The following is a 25,546-nucleotide window of genomic DNA, read 5'->3' as shown; positions in this document are numbered from 1 at the left end:
AACGGCGGACAGACAAAACTCTCCCCTACGTCTTACAGGTCTTCTACCCCAGAAGACCTATTACTGGAATTCAATCCTTAAAATACCTCTTACAGGTCTTCTATCCCCAGAATCCCTCTTAAAGGTCTTCTATTCTTAGAAGGTCCTTAAGGTCTTCTAACCCTGGAAGATCTCTTATAGGACTATTCCCAGAAGGTGTCTACAGGTTTCATATCCTATTAAGACCTCTCACATGACTTCTATTCTTAAAATACCTCTTATCGCTCTTCTATCCTTAGAAGACTTCATACTGGTCTTCTGTCCTCTTACAGGCCTTATATTTTCATAAGACCTCTTACAGGTCTACTACTTTTTAGAAGACCTCTTACAGGTCTATCCCTAGAAGACCCCTTATGGTCTTCTGTCCGTAGAAGACCTCTTACAGGCCTTCTATCCGTAGAAGTTATTTTATCCGAAGAAGACCTCTTACAGGTTTTTATCATTAGGAGACCTCTTTCGGTTTTAATTCCCAGAAGACCTCTACAGGTCTTCTGTATCCAGAACGCCTCTACAGTCTTTTATCCTTAAAAGACGTCTTACTGGATGTCTATCCTTAAAATATATTCTACATGTCTTCTATCTCTAAAATACCTCTTAAAGGTATTTTATTCTCAGAAGGCCTCTTAAGGTCTTCTACCCTGGAAGATCTCTTACAGGACTTATATTCTTAGAAGACCTCTTACAGGTCTCTATTGCCAGAAGGTGTCTTCAAGTGTCCTAACCTTGTAAGACCTCTCAGACCTCTACCTTTAGAAGACTTCATACAGGTCTTCTGTCCGTAGAGTATCAGTAAGAGGTATTCCACCTGTAAGAGGTGTAGACGCCTTCTGGGAATAGAGGCCTTCTGGTTCGTCTGTTCTTAAAATACCTTTTACATCTTTTCTATCTGTAGAAGACCTCTTATAGGTCTTCCATCGGTAGAAGATCCCTTAAATGTATTTTATCCGTAGAATACCTCTTACCCTCTTCTGTCTGCAGAAGACCTCTTACAGGACTTTTATCCGAAGAAGTTCTTTTATCCGAAGAAAACCTCTTACAGGTATTCTCTCCTTACAGTACCTCTTGCATGTCTGTTATCCTGGGAAGAACTCTTACAGGTCTTCTATTCTTAGAATCTATCAATCTACGGAGGACTTTTTACAGGTCGTCTATCCTTTTACAAGTCTTCTGTCCTGAGAAAACATCTTAATAGAAGATTTAGTAAAGGCCTTATATCCTGTAATGACCTCTTACATGCATTCTTTACTGACAATACATCTTACAGGTTTTCTATGAATGAATACCTCTTACAGGGTCCTTTGGAAAACTATTTTTTGAAACATCAAATATCCTTTGATTTTTTTTTAAATATCCACGAGTCCTTTGGAAAACTATTTTTTGAAACATCAAATATCCTTTGATTTTTTTTTTAAATATCCACGAGTCCTTTGGAAAAATATTTTTTAAATATCCACGAGCCCTTGGGAGAAATATTTTTTTAAACATCCACGAGTCCTTTGGAAAAATATTTCTAAAAACCCACGATTCCGTTGGAATAATATTTTTAAAATTCCTCGAGTCCTATGGTACAATTGTTTTAAAAATCCTCGAATCCTTTAAAAAAAATTTTAGAAATCCACGAGTCCTTTGGAAAATTATTTTTAAAAATTCAAGAGTCCTTTGAAAAATTATTTTTAAAAATTCAAGAGTCCTTTGAAAAATTATTTTTAAAAATCCACGAGTCCTTTGGAAAAATATTTTTAAAAATTCGCAGGTCCTTTGGAAAAATATTTTAAAAAATGCACGAGTCCTTTTAAAATTATTTTTAAAAATCCACGAGTCATTTGGAAAATTATTTTTAAAAATCCACGAATCCTTTGAATGAAAAAATATTTTTAAAAACCCACGAGTCCTTTGGAAAAATATTTTTAAAAATCCGCAAGTGTTTCGGAAAAATATTTTTAAAAACCCACGATTCCTTTGGAAAAATATTTTTAAAAACCCACGAGTCCTTTGGACAAATATTTTTAAAAAACCAAGAGTATTTTGGTAACATTTTTTTAAAAATCCACGAGAATTTTGGAAAAATATATTTAAAAATCCACGAGTATTTTGGAAAAATATTTTTAAAAATTCATAGGTCCTTTGGAAAAATATTTTTTAAAATCCACGAGTCCTCTTCGAACTATATTTTTAAAAATCCACGAGTATTTTGGAAAAATATTTTTAAAAATCCACGAGTCTTGTGGAAAAATATTTTTAAAAATCCACGAGTCTTGTGGAAAAATATTTTTAAAAATCCACGAGTCTTGTGGAAAAATATTTTTAAAAATCCACGAATATTTTGGGAAAATATTTTTAAAAATCCACGAGTATTTTGGGAAAATATTTTTAAAAATCCACGAATATTTTGGGAAAATGTTTTTAAAAATCCACGAGTATTTTGGGAAAATATTTTTAAAAATCCACGAGTATTTTGGAAAAATATTTTTAAAAATCCACGAGTATTTTGGAAAAGTATTTTTAAAAATCCACGAGTATTTTGGAAAAATATTTTTAAACATTCACGAGTATTTTGGAAAAATTATTTTAAAAATCCACGAGTATTTTGGAAAAATTATTTTAAAAATCCACGAGTATTTTGGAAAAATTATTTTAAAAATCCACGAGTATTTTGGAAAAATATTTTTAAAAATCCACGAGTATTTTGGAAAAATATTTTTAAAAATCCACGAGTATTTTGGAAAAATATTTTTAAAAATCCACGAGTATTTTGGAAAAATATTTTTAAAAATCCACGAGTATTTTGGAAAAATATTTTTAAAAATCCACGAGTATTTTGGAAAACTATTTTTAAAAATCCACGAGTATTTTGGAAAAATATTTTTAAAAATCGACGAGTATTTTGGAAAAATATTTTTAAAAATCCACGAGTATATTGGAAAAATATTTTTAAAAATCCACGAGTATTTTGGAAAAGTATTTTTAAAAATCCACGAGTATTTTGGAAAAATATTTTTAAAAATCCACGAGTATATTGGAAAAATATTTTTAAAAATCCACGAGTATTTTGGAAAAATATTTTTAAAAATCCACGAGTATTTTGGAAAAATATTTTTAAAAATCCACGAGTATTTTGGAAAAATATTTTTAAAAATCCACGAGTATATTGGAAAAATATTTTTAAAAATCCACGAGTATTTTGGAAAAATATTTTTAAAAATCCACGAGTATTTTGGAAAAATATTTTTAAAAATCCACGAGTATTTTGGAAAAATATTTTTAAAAATCCACGAGTATTTTGGAAAAATATTTTTAAAAATCCACGAGTATTTTGGAAAAATATTTTTAAAAATCCACGAGTATTTTGGAAAAATATTTTTAAAAATCCACGAGTATATTGGAAAAATATTTTTAAAAATCCACGAGTATTTTGGAAAAATATTTTTAAAAATCCACGAGTATTTTGGAAAAATATTTTTAAAAATCCACGAGTATTTTGGAAAAATATTTTTAAAAATCCACGAGTATTTTGGAAAAATATTTTCAAAAATCCACGAGTATTTTGGAAAAATATTTTTAAAAATCCACGACTAGTTTGGAAAAATATTTTTAAAAAACCACGAGTATTTTGGAAAAATATTTTTAAAAATCCACGAGTATTTTTGAAAAATTATTTTTTAAAATCCACGAGTAGTTTGGAAAAATATTTTTAAAAATCCACGAGTATTTTGGAAAAATATTTTTAAAAATCCACGAGTATTTTGGAAAAATATGTTTAAAAATCCACGAGTAGTTTGGAAAAATATTTTTAAAAAATCCACGAGTAGTTTGGAAAAATATTTTTAAAAACCCACGAGTATTTTGGAAAAATATTTTTAAAAATCCACGAATATTTTGGAAAAATATTTTTAAAAATCCACGAGTATTTTGGAAAAATATTTTTAAAAATCCACGAGTATTTTGGAAAAATATTTTTAAAAATCCACGAGTATTTTGGAAAAGTATTTTTAAAAATCCACGAGAATTTTGGAAAAATATTTTTAAAAATCCACGAGTATTTTGGAAAAATATTTTTAAAAATCCACGAGTCTTGTGGAAAAATATTTTTAAAAATCCACGAGTCTTGTGGAAAAATATTTTTAAAAATCCACGAGTCTTGTGGAAAAATATTTTTAAAAATCCACGAGTCTTGTGGAAAAATATTTTTAAAAATCCACGAGTATTTTGGAAAAATATTTTTAAAAATCCACGAGTATATTGGGAAAATATTTTTAAAAATCCACGAGTATATTGGAAAAATATTTTTAAAAATCAACGAGTATTTTGGAAAAATATTTTTAAAAATCCACGAGTATTTTGGAAAAATATTTTTAAAAATCCACGAGTATATTGGAAAAATATTTTTAAAAATCCACGAGTATTTTGGAAAAATATTTTTAAAAATCCACGAGTATTTTGGAAAAATATTTTTAAAAATCCACGAGTATTTTGGAAAAATATTTTTAAAAATCCACGAGTATTTTGGAAAAATATTTTTAAAAATCCACGAGTATTTTGGAAAAATATTTTTAAAAATCCACGAGTATTTTGGAAAAATATTTTTAAAAATCCACGAGTATATTGGAAAAATATTTTTAAAAATCCACGAGTATTTTGGAAAAATATTTTTAAAAATCCACGAGTATTTTGGAAAAATATTTTTAAAAATCCACGAGTATTTTGGAAAAATATTTTTAAAAATCCACGAGTATTTTGGAAAAATATTTTCAAAAATCCACGAGTATTTTGGAAAAATATTTTTAAAAATCCACGAGTAGTTTGGAAAAATATTTTTAAAAATCCACGAGTATTTTGGAAAAATATTTTTAAAAATCCACGAGTATTTTTGAAAAATTATTTTTTAAAATCCACGAGTAGTTTGGAAAAATATTTTTAAAAATCCACGAGTATTTTGGAAAAATATTTTTAAAAATCCACGAGTATTTTGGAAAAATATGTTTAAAAATCCACGAGTAGTTTGGAAAAATATTTTTAAAAAATCCACGAGTAGTTTGGAAAAATATTTTTAAAAACCCACGAGTATTTTGGAAAAATATTTTTAAAAATCCACGAATATTTTGGAAAAATATTTTTAAAAATCCACGAGTATTTTGGAAAAATATTTTTAAAAATCCACGAGTATTTTGGAAAAATATTTTTAAAAATCCACGAGTATTTTGGAAAAGTATTTTTAAAAATCCACGAGAATTTTGGAAAAATATTTTTAAAAATCCACGAGTATTTTGGAAAAATATTTTTAAAAATCCACGAGTCTTGTGGAAAAATATTTTTAAAAATCCACGAGTCTTGTGGAAAAATATTTTTAAAAATCCACGAGTCTTGTGGAAAAATATTTTTAAAAATCCACGAGTCTTGTGGAAAAATATTTTTAAAAATCCACGAGTATTTTGGAAAAATATTTTTAAAAATCCACGAGTATTTTGAAAAATATTTTTAAAAATCCACGAGTATTTTAGAAAAATATTTTTAAAAATCCACGAGTATTTTGGAAAAATATTTTTAAAAATCCACGACTATTTTCGAAAAATATTTTTAAAAATCCACGAGTCTTGTGGAAAAATATTTTTAAAAATCCACGAGTCTTGTGGAAAAATATATTTTAAAATCCACGAGTATTTTGGAAAAATATTTTTAAAAATCCACGAGTATTTTGGAAAAATATTTTTAAAAATCCACGAGTATTTTGGAAAAATATTTTTAAAAATCCACGAGTATTTTGGAAAAATATTTTTAAAAATCCACGAGTATTTTGGAAAAATATTTTTAAAAATCCACGAGTATTTTGGAAAAATATTTTTAAAAATCCACGAGTATTTTGGAAAAATATTTTTAAAAATCCACGAGTATTTTGGAAAAATATTTTTAAAAATCCACGAGTATTTTGGAAAAATATTTTTAAAAATCCACGAGTATTTTGGAAAAATATTTTTAAAAATCCACGAGTATTTTGGAAAAATATTTTTAAAAATCCACGAGTATTTTGGAAAAATATTTTTAAAAATCCTCGAGTATTTTGGAAAAATATTTTTAAAAATCCACGAGTATTTTGGACAAATATTTTTAAAAATCCACGAGTATTTTGGGAAAATATTTTTAAAAATCCACGAGTATTTTGGAAAAATATTTTTAAAAATCCACGAGTATTTTGGAAAAATATTTTTAAAAATCCACTAGTATTTTGGAAAAATATTTTTAAAAATCCACGAGTATTTTGGAAAAATATTTTTAAAAATCCACGAGTATTTTGGAAAAATATTTTTAAAAATCCACGATTATTTTGGAAAAATATTTTTAAAAATCCACGAGTATTTTGGAAAAATATTTTTAAAAATCCACGAGTATTTTGGAAAAATATTTTTAAAAATCCACGAGTATTTTGGAAAAATATTTTTAAAAATCCACGAGTATTTTGGAAAAATATTTTTAAAAATCCACGAGTCCTTTGGAAAATAATTTTTAAAAATCCACGATTCCTTTGAAAAATATTTTTAAAAACGCACGAGTCATTTGGAAATTTTTTTTTTTTTAAATTCACGATACCTTTGGAAAAATAGTTTTTAAATTTATCAAGTCCTATGGTATTTTTTAAATCCCCGAATCCTTTGGATTTTTTTTTAAATCCACGAGTCCTTTTTGAAATATATTTTTAAAAATCCATGAGTCTTCTGAAAAAATATTTTTAAAAATCCACGAGACCGTTGGCAAAATTTTTTTAAAAATCCACGAGCCATTTTGAAAATTATTTTTAAAAATCCAAGGGTCCTTCGGAAAATTTTTTAAAAATATGTTTTTAAAAATTCAAGAGACCTTTTGAAAAATTCTTTTAAAAATCCTCAAGTCCTTTGGAAAAATATTTTTGAAAATCCGCAAGTCTTTTGGAAAAAACATTTTTAAACCTCTACGAGATCCACGAGTCTTGAAAAATTTATTAAAAATCAACCAGTCTTTTGGAAAAATATTTTTCAAAATCCACGAGTCCTTTGGAAAAACATTTTTCAAAATCCACGAGTCCTTTGGAAAATTATTTTTAAAAATTCACGATTCCTTTGGAAAAATATTTTTAAAAATCCACGAGTATTTTGGAAAAATATTTTTAAAAATCCACGAGTATTTTGGAAAAATATTTTTAAAAATCCACGAGTATTTTGGAAAAATATTTTTAAAAATCCACGAGTATTTTGGAAAAATATTTTTAAAAATCCACGAGTATTTTGGAAAAATATTTTTAAAAATCCACGAGTATTTTGGAAAAATATTTTTAAAAATCCACGAGTATTTTGGAAAAATATTTTTAAAAATCCACGAGTATTTTGGAAAAATATTTTTAAAAATCCTCGAGTATTTTGGAAAAATATTTTTAAAAATCCACGAGTATTTTGGAAAAATATTTTTAAAAATCCACGAGTATTTTGGAAAAATATTTTTAAAAATCCACGAGTATTTTGGACAAATATTTTTAAAAATCCACGAGTATTTTGGGAAAATATTTTTAAAAATCCACGAGTATTTTGGAAAAATATTTTTAAAAATCCACGAGTATTTTGGAAAAATATTTTTAAAAATCCACTAGTATTTTGGAAAAATATTTTTAAAAATCCACGAGTATTTTGGAAAAATATTTTTAAAAATCCACGAGTATTTTGGAAAAATATTTTTAAAAATCCACGATTATTTTGGAAAAATATTTTTAAAAATCCACGAGTATTTTGGAAAAATATTTTTAAAAATCCACGAGTATTTTGGAAAAATATTTTTAAAAATCCACGAGTATTTTGGAAAAATATTTTTAAAAATCCACGAGTATTTTGGAAAAATATTTTTAAAAATCCACGAGTATTTTGGAAAAATATTTTTAAAAATCCACGAGTCCTTTGGAAAATAATTTTTAAAAATCCACGATTCCTTTGAAAAATATTTTTAAAAACGCACGAGTCATTTGGAAATTTTTTTTTTTTTAAATTCACGATACCTTTGGAAAAATAGTTTTTAAATTTATCAAGTCCTATGGTATTTTTTAAATCCCCGAATCCTTTGGATTTTTTTTTTAAATCCACGAGTCCTTTTTGAAATATATTTTTAAAAATCCATGAGTCTTCTGAAAAAATATTTTTAAAAATCCACGAGACCGTTGGCAAAATTTTTTTAAAAATCCACGAGCCATTTTGAAAATTATTTTTAAAAATCCAAGGGTCCTTCGGAAAATTTTTTAAAAATATGTTTTTAAAAATTCAAGAGACCTTTTGAAAAATTCTTTTAAAAATCCTCAAGTCCTTTGGAAAAATATTTTTGAAAATCCGCAAGTCTTTTGGAAAAAACATTTTTAAACCTCTACGAGATCCACGAGTCTTGAAAAATTTATTAAAAATCAACCAGTCTTTTGGAAAAATATTTTTCAAAATCCACGAGTCCTTTGGAAAAACATTTTTCAAAATCCACGAGTCCTTTGGAAAATTATTTTTAAAAATTCACGATTCCTTTGGAAAAATATTTTTAAAAATCCAGGATTCCTTGGGAAAAATATTTTTAAAACCCCACGATTTCTTTGGAAAATTATTTTAAAAAATCCACGATTCCTTGTGAAAAATATTTTTAAAAACCCACGATTCCTTTGCAAAATTATTTTTAAAAATTCACGATTCCTTTGGAAAAATAGTTTTAAAATAAAATTTGTTTAAAAATCCTCGAATCCTTTGGATTTTTTTCCTTTTCGAAAAATATTTTTAAAAATCCACGAGTCTTGTGGAAAAATATTTATAAAAATCTGCGAGTCCTTTGGAAAAAAAATTTAAAAATCCTCTACCCCTTTCAAAAAATATTTTTAAAAATCCCCAAGTCCTTTGGAAAAATATTTTTAAACATTCACGATCATTTTGGGAAAATATTTTTTAAAAATCGCTATTCCTTTTTAAAATGCCTATGGAAAATATTCTTAAAAATCATCTTATCCTTTGGTAAAAACAACTTTTGGATCCAAACAACCTTCGAATCTTAAAACACATTTTAAAGATCTTTCCTTCTTATCCTCCTAAAAATACTCTCTTTGCAATCAAGAAGTAAAGGTCTTCTTCTTTCTTTCAAATTTCCGTTATATTCATTGACAAAATCAAATCACAATATGTTGTTGTCTAAACAACCACAAGAAATCAATTTTCTTATTAAATTTTTAATCGATTTTTGTGGCCAAAACTAAAATTCCTTTCACCACAAAAGACCGCCCAACACTGAAAGAGAGATTGAAAGTGTCTTGCAAATGAGTGTAACCACAAATTGAAACATTTTTTTTTTGAAATTATAGCGAACATTATTACGCAAGTGATTCTGTCGACTCCTGTACAGTGGTACAAATTCCATCAACCCAAAGCAAGCACCTAAGCACCATTGTGAGACTGTCATTTTGTCTTGTCTTCCTGTCACCAATACCACGATGTCTATCATCCTTATCTTTGCAATTCATGTTGGCATTTAAGAGACAGTCAACCCACATCTTAATTGAAAGCTTAATTTTTTTCTTTTGGTTTAACACCCCAACAAGTTGTTAAATCTGTTTGGAGTTTTTTTTTATTTTTTCGGTTAGGTAGCATTCAACATGCAAAAAGAAAATTCATTCGCAAGCGGGGAAAAAATTAAACAGCTGAGTAATCGCCTTAAAGCATTTTGTACGTGAAATGAAATGTTAAAGTTAAGTCGTCGATGTTAACAACTTGATCTCAATCTTTTGGTTTGTGTGCATCTGTGTGTGTTTTGAAAAAAAGTGTTGTAAATTTTTAATTTTCGTAAACATATTAAATATTTATATTTTTGCACTTGTCAAATTATGCGACATAATTGGGCAAAGTAATTAAGTCACAGCTTGGCATAATAAATTACACTGTGGACAGAGTTGTTGTTATCGGGGCTGTGGAATCAACAGCTTTGCAAAACTTCCTGATTATTGTCGGCGCTGTTGTCACTGAGAAACTTTCAGGTTGTTGTCATTTCTGTCCTTTAGTGTTGAAGATGTTGCCAGCTTGGGCAAAATAAAATATTGGGCCAGAATAGGTAAACTTCATATTATCCTCTTGTAGCCACTGTAATAACCAGCAGACATTAAGTCTGTATCTATCCGTCTCCATCTAAAATAACCAGCAAACTATAGTTATTGGTAGGTAGTCGTTTTACGTCTGGCCTGTCTGTAGTCTAAACCTCTTGGCAAATGTGGTTAAAGATTTATGTTCAAATGTTTTTATTTTTGTTTTTGCCACAACTCTGCAACATGTCTTCTAGCTCCACACAGCGAATTGGTAGTGAGTATTAGCTTTTCAAACATCGATATTCGACTTTGATGTTGAGTTGAAGGTATCGCTTGCAACATTTTGTTCAGACATATTTATATCGAAGAATGACAATTGCCTATTAGGAAATCTTAAGCTGCAGCAACACACTCCGCTGTGTTTTTCATAGCGAGAATCAAAGGGGAAACAGATTCGCTAATAAAGCCACAAAAGCTGTTGAGTAAAACGTGAATATGTAGTTTTCGACTTCATGACTTGGAATTTTTGTTTTTCTCATTTTTTATTTTTTGCAAATAAAAATTTCATTTTCTTTATGATGTATGTATTTGCTAGAAAACCCCCATAACACAAAGATGATGGAAATATTTTCTGTTTTTTCCACACATGTTTTGTTGGGGGGTTTTCAGTATTTACATGTGGAAAATGAAAGTTTTTTTCGCTTCTTTCCTTTCTGTTTTAGCCAATAAACAAATTAGGTTTAAGAGGCTATTAGAAGAAAGTTTTCAACAGCATGACATGATGACATTTTCTGGGAAATTTTGCGAAATAAAGAAAAACTTAAACGACATATTTACTTTTCTTTAAAATGTAAAATATGAACTATAAAATAACACAAAGTTAAAACTATAAATTATAAAATATAACATATAAAATAAAAAATATAATATATAAGACATAAGATATAAAATATTAAATATAAAATACAAAATATAATCTATAAAATATAAAATGTTAAATACAAAATATAAATAAAAAATAAAATATATAACAAAAAATATAAAATATACTATATAAAAAGTAAAATTTTAAATATGAAATATAATATATACAATATAAAATATAATATATAAAATGTAAAATATAAAAATTAAATATAATATATAAAATAAAAAATATAAAACCTAAAATATGGAATATAGAATATGAAAAATAAAATATAAAATATGAAACAAAAAATAAAATATAAAATATGAAACAAAAAATATAATATATAAAGCATAAAATATAAAATGTATAGTATAAAATATGAAATATATAATATAAAAAATAAAATAAAAAATATAATACATATATAAAATGTAAAATATAAAGTATGATATAAAAATATAATATATAAAATGTAAAATATAAAAATAAAATATAATATATAAAATATAATTACATAATATAATTACATTTTATATATTATAATAAAATATAATATATAAAATGTAATTTTATATTTTGCATTTTATATTTAATATATTATATTTTATTTTTTTATATTTCACATTTTATGTTTTATATTTTATGTATTATATAAAATATAAAATAAATATATGGGTGACGTAGGGGATGGAAGATACCAAGGAACGGTCCCGACCTGTTTTAACATGGCAAAGCCCAGGATTTATCTTGGTCCCTCTTTCACCTCAAGTGGACACTGACCTCCCCGTGGTGTCACCTGGGGAACTGCCTTAAACATCCGTTAAAGGTAGTGAGCTAACATGTGTCGTGCGTTCACCCATAAGAACGTTAAAAGCTTGGGTTTGGGCGTCGGGTTAGTAACCCTACCCTGGAAAAAAAGAAAAACAAACCCCTCTAAAGTTGACGAACCCCGCAATCGTTTTAAGGACCATGATCTGCGAAACTGCACCTGGAATGTTCGCACTCTTTATAGAGAAAGTGCAGTCTTCGCATTGACAGACGTACTTGAAAAGTACAAGCCCGATATTACTGCCATACAGGAAATACGATGGATTGGGAAAGGCAACACCTAAAGGTGACGCACTGTATTATAGCTGCCATGACGTAAAGCATGAGTTTGGTTGCGGATTCGTAGTTAGTCGAAGACTAAAACATCTGGTATCCAACTTCACCCCAGTGAATGAAAGACTTGCTGCAATTCGAATAAAAGCTAAATTCTTCAACATCAACTTTATTTGCGCTCATGCTCCCACTGAAGAAAAGGACGAACAGACCAAATATATATTTTATGAGAGCTTAGAAGAAACTTATGACCGTTGTCCTGCCCATGACATTAAAATCATTCTAGGCGATTTTAATGCCAAAATTGGAAAGGAGAATATCTTTGGCCCAACAGTCGGGAAATTCAGTCTCCACAGTGAAACATCTGACAATGGTATTAGGCTGATAGACTTTGCAGCTGCAAAAAACATGGTAGTTAGCAGTACCAGATTTAATCATCTCGATATTCATAAGGGCACCTGGCTGTCTCCAGATCAAAGAACAAGTAATCAAATTGATCACGTTGTGATAGATGGAAGACATTCATCGAGCATGTTGGATGTGCGTTCGTTCCGAGGAGCAAACATACTCGGACCATTACCTAGTTGCAGCAAAGGTACGCATCCGGTTAAACGTAGCAAACAAAGTACGAACAGACACAACACGAAAGTTAGACATCGGTAAGCTGCAATCACAACAGATAGCCACAGCATATTCCACTCAACTAACCCAATTGCTTAATCAAAGCACTCCTCATCCCGATAACATAGCAGCTCAATGGCAAAGTATTGCCCACTCCATGCAAGATCCATACTTAGATACCAGAGACCTCCACCAAGGAATCCATGGTATGATCAGGAGAGTCGTGCTGCTACCGAAGAGAAAAATGCGGCATATAGGGCTACATTACAATCCGTAGCAACGCGTAGCGCACGAGAGAGATATCGGGAGAAAAGGAGAGAGGAGAAACGTCTTTTCCGCAGGAAAAAGAGGGAGATGGAAAAGCGGGAGTGTGAAAAAGTCGAGATGTACCTCCTCCCTGTAGAGACCAGCAAGGTAATTTGGTAACTGATACAGACAGTGTGCTCGGGATATGGAAAGAGCATTTTTCAACCCTGTTGGTATCCAGCGAAGACGACGAAGATACCAGAGATCCAATCCCAGAAGATGGTATTGAATGTATACCGCCCAGTCAAGATGAGGTAAAGACAGCAATAATAAGGCAGCAGGAGGCGATGGCTTACCAGCCGAGCTGTTCGAAACCGGAGGCGACACGCTGATAAGGTGTATTCATCAGCTAGTTAGCAACATCTGGCAGGAAGAACGAGTACCCGACGATTGGAACCTGAGTATCCTGTACCCCGTCACAAGAAAGGAGGTAAGACTGTATGCTCTAACTATAGGGGCATAAGTCTACTACCTATTGCCTACAAGATCGTGTCAGGGATATTGTGCGAACGACTAAAGCCTATGGTCAACGAGATAATTGGACCATACCAAAGCGGCTTTAGACCTGGCAGATATTTACCCTGCGGCAAAAGCTGGAGAAGACACAAGAGATACAGATCGACACCTACCACCTTTTTGTCGATTATAAAGCAGCCTTCGACAGCCCACTACGTTCAAAGGTATTCCAGGCCATGTCTGAATATGGTATCCCCGCAAAGCTCATTCGGCTTTCTAAAATGACTTTAACTGACACGAGATCCTCAGTTAAAATAGGAAAGAACCTCTCCGAAGAATTTTGTACCAAAAGAGGTTTCAGGCAAGGAGACAGCCTCTCGTGTGATCTCTTCAACATCCTGCTGGAAAAGGTTATTCGAGAGGCAAACGTCAAAAGAAGTGGCACAATCTACACCAATAGCTACATGTTACTTGCTTATGCTGATGATATAGACATCATGGGACGATCAGTAAAAGAAGTAACAGATACCTTTATGAAGGTCGAAGGAGAATCTGCTAAAGTGGGTCTGGCGGTAAACGGCGGGAAGACTAAGTTGATAGTGTCGACGCGCAATGCGTCCATAGAGATCCGGCCAACTGTCGACGTTGGTTCCTATATTTTTGAGGTAGTAAAAGACTTCGTCTACCTCGGCACCGCCGTAAACACAACTAACGACATCAGTTGTGAAATAAAAAGAAGAATTGTATTGGCTAACAGATGCTACTTTGGCTTAAGTAAGCAATTTAAAAACAAAGCCACATCTCGTCAAACAAAAATAACGCTCTACAAAACACTGATACTACCCATGCTGATGTTTGGTTCCGAAGCCTGGGTACTTGCGCAAACAGATAAGGCAGTGCTTGGTGTGTTTGAGAGAAAAATTCTTCGAAAGATCTACGGACCAATCTGCGTTGACGGTGAATATCGACGTCGTATGAACCACGAGCTGTATCTGCTATACAACGACATCAATATTGTTAAACGTATCGAGATGCAGCGATTACGTTGGCTAGGCCATATAATAAGAATGAGCGATGATGAACCCGCTAAAAAGGCGTATAAATTCGAACCGCTTGGCGGTGTACGCAGAATTGGAGATCTTTTCTTAGTTCGGCCTATGGAACAAATGTTCTGTAATGGGCCAGCTAAGTAAGTAAGTAAAGTATTGACCAAATCGGTCAATCCCTTCAAGAATTATCGTGCGCACAATTTTTCCGAACATTTTTGAACTTTTGTGGGGGTGGTGCCTGAAGGAGTGGACCGATATGATTTAAACTAAGTTTGGACAAAATATTACGATGTCCAAATTTTGGACCCAATCGGCAGATCCGATCGAGAGTTATCTTGCGCTCCAATCACTACACACGTTGTCATAAGGTTTCTTTGCATCTTTCCGGCTATTTTATCAACAAGTATGGACTTGATCCTGATGAAATTTGTACCGTCGCATGGGGGCAGTGGATACAAGTTGCTAGAACAAAAATCAAAAGCGATTCGAGAGCAGGTCTTAAACTGAACTTTTCCGAAATTTTGTGTGGGAGGTGCCCAAAGTTCATATTGGAACCTCATTTAAGTCGGGTAGAAATTTTACGATGTGCAAAGTATGGACCAAATCGGTTTCTCCCTTCAAGAGTTATCGTGCGGACCGACATAGTCCATTTTTGTTGGGAAGGTACCGGAAGGAGAGGACCTATAAGCATAATCTTCGAATTTCATATAATATTCGAAGAAATATTACGATATGTATAGTGTGGACCAGCGCAGTATCCGGTTCGGGAGTTACCGTCGCACTAGCCACACACATGCTGGCCGTAGGGGTTTTTTTTACAGTTTTCAGCTCATTTTCTCAAGAAGTATGGACTTGCCACCTATAAAACATGAACCATCGTAATAGGGGCCTTGAGTGCAACATGTTGCAAGAAAAATCAAAACAATTCGAGAGGAGGTCCCATCCTGCAGTTTTCCGGAATCTTGTGTGGCAGGTACCCGAAGAAGTGGACCGATAGAGTCCATATTGGGATATGATCTATGTTTGGTAGAAATATTACGATGTGGAAAGTATGGATCAAATCGGTTACTAAAGGTAGCACAATTTTTCCGAACATTTTCGAACTTTTGTGGGGGAGGTACCTGATGGAGTGGACCGATATGGCCCATCTTAGAACTTGAATCAACTTTGGGCAAAATATTACCATAGCCATATTTTGGATCGAATCGATTTCTCCGTTCGAGAGGTACCGCGCGCTCCATCCAGAGCTCATGGTGCTAAAGTGGGGTTTCACAGCTTTCAGATCATTTTCTCAGGAAGTATGGACTTGCCCCTGAAAAAACTTGCACCGTCGTAATGGGGGCAGCAAGTACAAGTTGTTACAACAAAAAACGAAGCGATTCGATAGCAGGTCCTAAATTGAACTTTTCCGACATTTTGTGTGGGAGGTACCCGAAGGAGTGGACCGATAGAGTCCGTATTGGAATATCATCTACATCATGGCTAAATCAACTCCAAATTGTCTGAAACACATTTCGTCCAAACATACTTGGGGTATAAAACCATTATTTCTATGAGGCACATTTTGCCCGTATGAAAACGTATATCACCAATATTTTTGAAAATTTAACATAGCTGAAGCCAAGGTTTACCATTTTAGAACACGCGACATGTGATTGTATATTATACAAATTAAATATGTTTAGATAAAATGAAATGTTTTTGGACGTGGCAAAAAATATTGGCCTTAAAAGATAATTTACGTGGAAGCTGTGGCTATATTTATGTTAAAAAATGGGTATAAATGGGTTGAAGCCACCATGTCTTATTTTGTTTTCTCTCGATTTGTGAGTAAACCACAATTCTCACGATTTTCCTGTCAAAGTAAAAGTAGAAGCAAACTAAATAAGGATCATCTCACTAATGTATTACTTTTCAAAATTTTACCTGCTTCTATCATTAAATGATGCTGACATTTTGAAGCCAGATTTACAGTGTTTTTTGAAATTTTCAAAAATTTTTCAAAAAATCATATATAGGATTGTAGTACTTGCGATTCTGAGTTATTTGATACGTATATTGTGAATGTAGTCTGCACAGCTTCATAGAAATCTGCATCCAAATGCGGAAATTTTGTGCGAACATTTTTCAAAAAATCATATTTTTTGGGTCTAATATTTGCAATTGTCTCTAGAATACCTCGTACTCCATTGCACATTTTAGTTTTTTACGTTCCGGATCCAATAAATCATTCCTCGTGAAAATCCATCTACTAAAACGCGAGTTACGAGAAATTCCAAAGTAGAAAAATCACCTAAAATTGTTTTTGAAAATATCGCGTATTTTATCGCGTTTTCTGCGGATCGTTTCCACTGCAATGAAAAAACTAGTGCAGCATCTTCCTTTTAGCTGAAACAGAGATTTGAAAACTTCACTGATAAGGAAGCTACATTCATTTTATCCCAAAAAATAGTGTGTGATGCTACATCCACGGTTCTTGATTGATCGCCTTTAAATAGATATATATCGATGTAGATTTTCATGGTGCACACTGAAATCGGATGCGGACAAAACATGTATGCACTTTGCGCAAATTAGCGATATTTTATAGGTTTTTTAATGCTAACATGCGGCCGATGCTACATCTTAGCGTCAAAATTATATTTCGAAAAATATATACAACTTAATAGATATGGTCTTGCTGTACATGAAAATCACATGCGGACAAAATGATTTTGATAATTACGCGATTTACACGTATTTTAAAATGCATATAAATTAAAATGGGGTATTTGACCTGTATTTCCATTTCAGAAGCTTTAAGATATATCCCCATCAACTCAATTACCTTCCCTAATGGGAAGGCTTTAATATGAATGTCAATAAAGCTAAATCCGTCTATTTTCTGGGGAGATTTATGCAAAATGAAGGAAGTATTTCCACAGATTTTTACAATATTTTCTACTACATAATGCATGTGAAAAAATAATTTTTCAAACAAAAAATTATTTTTTTTGACCAAAATATGTGCTTATTTTGCTTGTAACATCGAAACTATAACACCAATCTGTATGATCGTAGTCTCATTTGATTCGCCGTGAAGTTTTGATCCACAAAAAAATTTTATGTAATTTTATGAGCACTAAATGGGCCTTAATTTTGAAAAATATTTACTTGCATTCAATAATTTATCAATTTTATGTACATTCCGCGAATTCTGTGTAACATTTTGCAGGTATTATGCAATCTACTCGCTGAAGTCACTTCGAGAGAACTTTTTTGTAACAATTGTGCTCATTAAAATAATTAGCGTTTTTATTATATTTTCTATCTTAAAAAGCGAAATAAAGCCGCCATAACTTTTGTCCGCAACAACCAAAAATTGGCTCGCGACCAGATTCGTACTGGGAATTTTTTTCTTAACCTACATATGAAAAATCGTTGATGTAGCGCGAAAAAAAATTATCCTTTTTTTCTGAAATGGAATATGAAATAATTGACAATATTCCTGATATACCCTCGTTAGCATAAATGCTGAGGGTATAATTAATTTATATTAAAATTTCTAACACCAATATTTCTATTTACTGACCATTTTTCTTTTTTTCCATTTCTTTACAGACATCCATTAAATTCTTCTAAGGTAAGTTACTGATATGAGGAGAATTTCAAATATGGCGATATTAGAATTGTGTCAGATCGCACTTTTGTCCTCAATTTACTAGGAAAGGTATTGTTATACGGATCCATCGAACTCCCAAAAAATAGTCTACCTCACTCATTGTTATATGTTACGTTGTACATCACTGTTCAATTACTTTTCTTTCCACTATTCAAGTCTAGGTAAAATCTCTTTTGATCAATTTTTTATTTGACTTTCCCAAAAATCCCAACCCTTTTTCCCCCAATTAAAATCATTCAAACAACTTTCTCTACTTTGTGCAATTTCTTGTCCAAAAACACACCCACTACAATTTTACATTAATCGTCGTCATCATCATCGTCATCCACTAATGCATTTCCCCTAATTTTGATTTTTATCGTTCGACAACGATTAATAATTACCTTCAACTTAATTGAGTTTTATTTGAACATTTTGGGGCGCCACCAAGCGACCAGTAAACCACGAAAAGATAAAACATTGCAAAAACTAAGAAATTGCGAAAAAAAACAAGCAAAATTGAAGTGGTAATTAAAGTCCAATCTAAATCAGATCAATGAATTACAAACGACGACGACGATGGTGGTACACCCAAAAATTTGGAGTAGATGTTGTGGATGAATGGATGGTCATTGAAAAATAATTTCCCTTCATTGAATATTGTGGAATGGACACACCCGCCCATAAGAGACTAGAGTAAGAAGAAAATGAAGACAAAAAAAATCAATCACGTTTTATTTTCACTTTCAATCAGATTAGAAATTCGTATTAAATGATCATTTGAGAAAAATAGAAACAACAAAAAAACAAGTTGGTAATATATTGTGTGCTAATAAAGGAAACGTAGTTAACCCTTAGGTAAAACTCAGAGTGTTGATACAGGAAGATTATCATCGTTAATTAAATTTAATTGTTCATGTGTCATAATTTGGGCCCAGGAAACACAGATATTATTATATACAATTATTTCAACTAATGTGAAAACAGAATAAATAATTTATGTCAAAATTTTACATAAATTCTAGGCGTATTTGGATTGTACTGCTTTCCTAGAATTATAGGACAGCATCTGGAAATAAAAAAAATAGAAAAAAATAAATAAAAAGACATGACTGAAATGTCAACGTATCGGTCAATCTAACAGCAAACATGTTGTAATAAGTTTCTAAGGACATGTCATACAGGTTCTGGTTATCTTAGCTTCTCTTGTGGAAAGAACGAAAGAAATTAATTTAATCGTTACTTACATTTAAAAATCACATGTGTATCTTCAGTTTATATTCTTGTCAATGTATCGTGGCATTCGAACCCCCTTTATACTTTAGATATTAAATATTAACAGACTATATATACCCCTTATAAACCTCAAAATATGCCTTATCTGTCCAATATTTATTTATACAACGATGGTTCATTGGTTTGCTAAATATTTGCACCAAATGCTATCTATAATTGTTTATTACTTTTACCTTGTTGTTGTTATTTTTTACAATGTGGGATTTTTCAATGCACCTTGATTGACTCAATTTCATTCATTCAATGAATTGTGTTTACTACGATAAAGAGTTTGGAGCTATACATGATAAGAGTTAATACTTGTTTATACACTGAAAGAAAAAGCTACTTAATATTAATGAAATCCTACGTTATATCAATGAAATTTGTCATTGATTTTGAGCTAACGTAGAGCATAATTGAATAAATGAAAAATGTTTCATTGAAGTAAAATTAACGAATTTGTTAATTAATGCAATGAATCTCCTTCATTGATGCAATAAATGTTTTTCATTAATGCAATGCAGCACTTTCATTAATGTAATGAAATATTTTCATCAATACCATGACACTTTTTCATTAATAAAATTAAACTTCTTCTTTAATGCAATAAGTCCTTTCATCAATGTAATGAAATACTTTCAATAATACAATGAAACTTCTCCTTTAATGCAATGAAACCTTACGTCGGTTCAAAATCAATGACACATTTCATTATTGTAACGTAGAATTTCATTTATATTATAAAGTCATTTCATGCTAAATATGTTTAATTCATTTTATTGCAATCATGGATACAACGCGTAATTTTATATAAGTAAAATTTAAAGAATGAACAAACCGTTAACAAATTAAATAGTTTTCTAAATAATAACGTACCTTCAACTTTTGCCGCTTCGTTATCCCTTGTAAACGTTCATAATGTTGGGATAAAATATTTTGTTTCTTAAGGAAGTAGTGCTTCTTTGACCACGCACAGTCTCCGTCATTCCACTGATCATTAGTTGATCATTGTTGCTTTTGTACTTGGCATTTCAATTAAATAAATAACCACCACTATTTATAAATGTGTGTATGTATCTTTTTTGTGGCTTTTGGGTTTGTATTTAACAAAAAAAAAAAAAAAAAAACAACAAAATAATTGTAAATATAAATATTTTTTTATCGATTGGAAAAAAAGCATTCAAAAATTTTTTAATCAAGAAAATATTTTGTTTTTATCAAGCAAAATGTGGAATATTTTGATAAATATTTTTGTCAATATGTGAAATAATTTATCAGTTCAAAATAAACAAATCGATAAATATTTTAATCAATATTACAATTTTATTTTATCAACCTGTATTTTTACTTTGTGATCAAATAATTTTATCGAATTTTGTCAATATGACAATTTTTTTTATCGCCGGAAAATTTATGAATTTTTGATTGAATATTTGAATTTGTTTAGCAAATGGCTACAAATTTTTTTCTGTGAACATAAACTTACCTTTAACTTTTACTGCTGAACACCAACTCTAAGCCATCACCAGTGTACGTGCACGATGTTAGGATAAGGGTGTACTTCTTTTAAGGGAGTACTACATCATTGGTCAACAACAACACTTTCCCGTCATCCCACTCATCTTTAGATTTTCTATTGCTTGCCTCCATTACAAAGAAAAAATATATAAATGAAAATCAACTTAAACAAGTAAAAAAGTATCAGTCAGCTTCTGGTAGACATTTCACGATTTGCAAAGTATGGAATTAATCGGTTACTCCCTTCAAGAGTTATCGTACGTACAAATTTTCCGAACATTTTCGAACTTTTGTGGGGGAGGTACCGGAAGGAGTGGACCGATATAACCCATCTTCGAACATAAACTAAGTTTGGACAAAATATTACGAAAGCCAAATTTTGGATCGAATCGATTGATCCGTTCGAGAGTTATCGTGCGCTCCAGGCAGCCAGACAGACAGACAGACGGACGGACGGACATTGCTCAATCGATTCCAAATTGTCTGAAACACATTTCGTCCAAACATACTTGGGGTCTAAAAACCATTATTTCGATGAGGCACATTTTGCCCATATGAAAGTGTATATACCCTCGTTAGCATAAATGCTGAGGGGGGTATAAAGAATAACTGAATGCATTAAAACCACAAGAAATCGTTTACCTAATATTTACATTTTCTGTAATTTACTTCATAACAACAATGAAATAAATAACAAAGAACAACTGAGAATAACATACAGAGAGAATAAGTCTTGATACACGAATAGAAAAAATGAGACAAACCTATTTCAATGAGAATGAATATGTCTTGTACGTATATCAAAGCCAATTGCGGACATTAAAGAATTTTTGTGCAGGTACGCTGTTAGTGACGCTTCTGCTAGTTTTTGCAAATATTCATGCATTAGTATGTATGGATGTATGTGATTCCATACATGCATTTGCATGTGGAAAATTTATAAATGTGTTCTGTTTAGAAGAAAATTGATAATATAAGGGAGATAATATAGATACGACTTCATTACAGCAGACCTTATTTTCGCTAGGGAATTCAAAAATTTTTCATTTATTTCGTGAAATTGTTTCATTTATTTAATGAAGCTGTTTCATTTATGTAATGAAACCGTTTCATTTATTTCATGAAACTGTTTCAATTATTAATTGAAACTGTTTCATTTATTTTTGGAGCCATGAAACTGTTTCATTTATTTAATGAAGCTGCTTCATTTATTTAATGAAGCTTTTTCATTTATTTAATGAAGCTTTTTCATTAATTTCATGAAACTGTTTCATTTATTTAATGAAACTGTTTCATTAATTTTTGGAGCCAACCAAAAACATCAAATATATCAAATTTTCCATAATTTTCAAACGATGTTTGCGTACTAGTTTCTTTAAACACATTCTATTTAGCATAATTTCAATACTTACATGTTTTTCTTAAATTTAAAGAAATAAAAAGATTCATTACACTAATTAAATTCGTTTCAATTATGCTGTGAAACCAAAAATCATTAAATTTTAGGTAACGTAAGGTTTCATAGCATGTACGAAACGTTTCATTGTATTAATGTAACATTTCATAGCATCAATGAAAAATAATCAATGAAACCCGTTCATTGATGCAACGAAGCATTTTTCTTTCAGTGTAGGTTGTCGGTTTCGTCATATTTTTTTTTTTTTTTTAAGTATTCAGTATTTATTTACATTAATATTCATACAAAAATAATTTTTGCCCCGCGCCTCATAAGGCTTTATTGGAGCAAATTGGCAACAAGACAAAATTTATATAAATAGTATAATATATTACTAATCTATATTCAAATTTAATTTCCAAATTTAAGTTAAATATACAAAAATTATAACGAATAAAAAGTGTTCAATAATCAAAATTAGGATAGAAGCAGTTCAACATTTGAAAGTAAAAATTCTCTGACTCTACTCTTAAATATAGACAATGTGGTGCTATTTTTTATGGCGGGTGGTAAGCAATTGTATTCTATACAACCAGAGTAGTCAATTCTTTGTCGTGTGGACTCTAAGCGACATCTCGCAGTTCTCAAGTTAGAAGAGTTTCTAGTGTTAAAATTATTTGAATTTAGAGCAATAGATATAGATCTATTCCCAATGTTATGAACTGTTTTATATACATATATTAGTAACTGTTTCTTGTATATTCCACGTATTGGTAAAACAGTTTTCGCATAATCTCTGTATAACGATAATGTACTATGCCTTCTATCAAGATTATACACACATTTCAAAGCCCTGTTTTGAGCAGTCTGTAAAGACTTTAGTTCTGAATTCATTTTATGAGCATAAACAATAGCCAAATACTCAAGGTGACTATGGATCAATGCCTGATAAATCATCATTTTAGTATTGATATTAAGTTTTCTCCTAAATTTATATAATATTCCCACGGCAGAGGACACTTTGGATTTCAAGAATCTAATATGGTCATCCCATTTAAGATTACTCCTAAGTTTAATACCTAAATAAGTAAGACTTGTTTCTTCTTTTATAAAATCTCCGTTCACAAAAATTTCAAAATTGTCGTTTATAGAAGTAGAAACAGGCCGAAATCGCAGCAATTTTGTTTTATTCGAGTTCAAGACTAATCCATTTAGCCTCACAAATTCAAATATTAACACTGCATCTCTCTCCATTTGGGCTTTAAGAACATTCTCTGACCGATAGGGATAGAAAACTGATACATCATCCGCAAACATTACAATTGAACCTTCCAAGTCAAGATTATTAATATCATTGAGGTAGATCATAAACAAAAGTGGCCCCAGAATACTCCCCTGGGGAACCCCACAATTCACCATGGATATAGAACTTCTAACCTCACCGATTTGCACGAACTGTCGTCTATTGATCAGAAAACTTTTGATCAAATCAAGACTTTTACCTCTTATGCCATAACGCTCCAACTTCATTAAAAAGGTTTTATTGTAACAGTTGTCATAAATTTAGTTTTATATTTGTAAATAAAATACTTCCGTAGTACATATAAATAGAATTATTATATTCAAACATACTGAAGAATCGCAGATGTGACAATTTTCACCCAAATAATCGATGTCATGTCATGTTCGGCCGTTAAAGGCAGTGCATGACTTTATATGACTATCCATAACTTCGACAGACTTCGCATATAGTCTGTCTTATCTCCTCCATATTTATGGATGGTTCATTGGTTTGCTAAATATTTGCTATCTATAATAATTGTTTATTACTTTTGCCCTGTTGTTGTTGTTTTAACAAAGTAACATTTCTTTATACACATTGGGTTGACTCAATTTCATTCATTGAATGGACTATAGGTATAATAGATAAGAGTTAATATGTACAGGATGGGGGTTTCGTCTATGATTCTCATACATAATAAAGTTATGCACATGGACAATTTAAAAGCTTTTGAGGGAAAATTATGCTGCATAGGATAATAGCATAGATGTTTTGTCATGTCATGTCGACAAAGACAGTGCATGACATGGCATGGACTAAACCATTTTAGGTTTGTCTCGTTACCCAAAAATTGGAACATTTTTCTCTTTTTTATTTATTTATTTCAATTCTCATATGCCCAGTCTTGCGAACTTTAAGCTGCACACTACAATATAATGCCATGATAACAAATAAATTTTAAATTAACTTAAGTGAGTGATGACTATACTACTCCAAAACACAATTACTAAAATAGGGTTAGTAATTATAAAATAAAAAAAAAACATATTAAATATAAAACATTTTGATTGATTGAATTATTATACTCCAGGAAATTATAATTGAGCAATCTCGTTCCTTTTGCGGTTCGATCTTTTCCGCTCCGTTCCGCAAAATGAACTAGGTCGTTCATTTAGTTCCATAGTTCCTTTTAGTACCAACCTTTATATGTATACCCACCCTCACACTCGTTCACTCAGCTCATATCGTTTGTGCTTCTTCATTTAAACAATAGAAAACAACAATTTTATTGTTTGCCACCGAAAGATGGTAGATTACAACTATTTAAAACAAATTTCCAATCGGTACGTTTTGCAAATTAAAAAATACTCCAATTGCTGTTTACTGACTGTTCATAATTTTTTTGTTGTATTCGGCAAAGATCAGTTTAGTAAGAAATGGAAAACGAAATGACGCTATGACATTTCTTATTCACCAATAAAAGAGAGAGAGACAACTGATGTTACATAAACTGATTGAACTATATGAGCTTGTGAAACCGAATGAACAATAAGAGCAAAAAGAATGGGAGGAAAACGAACGAGGAAGCAAAAGGAACTAGCTGAACCGCATAGTCGGACATAGTACCGGTCGTTCCTTTTGTGGTGTAGTTATTTTGAACTAGTTCGTTATGGAACGACACAACTCTACAGGAAATGGAAGGGATGTTAAACTACTCCAACAAAAAATACAGAGCTTTATTTTAAAGTAAAATAAAAATAAATAAATAATAAAATTATAATTTTTGAAATAGTTTGATTTTAGTGAAATTTCAAAACAGAGTGCATTAAAAAATAAGCATTTAATGCAAGCAAAGGAAGAATTTGAACTACTTCGGAATTTGCAAAAATCGAGGGAGAC

The 25,546-nt window shown here is 30.6% G+C and overlaps 1 protein-coding gene across 3 annotated transcripts in view; it reads left to right on the top strand.

The window, feature by feature from the left end:
• LOC141395099 (uncharacterized) overlaps positions 1 to 25,546 on the top strand; it is a 325,045-nt gene that overhangs the window by 151,919 nt on the left and 147,580 nt on the right. For all 3 annotated transcript variants that reach the window (XR_012410541.1, XM_073970524.1, XM_073970525.1), the window contains one exon: positions 18,134 to 18,155. The gene's annotated coding sequence lies outside the window, so the exon portion shown is untranslated. The remainder of the gene's footprint in view (positions 1 to 18,133; positions 18,156 to 25,546) is intronic.

Source organism: Musca autumnalis, unplaced genomic scaffold (assembly GCF_047663935.1).
Source record: "Musca autumnalis isolate F117 unplaced genomic scaffold, ASM4766393v1 scaffold_2, whole genome shotgun sequence".
In the NCBI taxonomy this organism is placed as follows: Eukaryota; Metazoa; Arthropoda; class Insecta; order Diptera; family Muscidae; genus Musca; species Musca autumnalis.
Note: the sequence above shows the minus strand (reverse complement) of the source record. Positions and strands in the feature narration are given on the sequence as shown.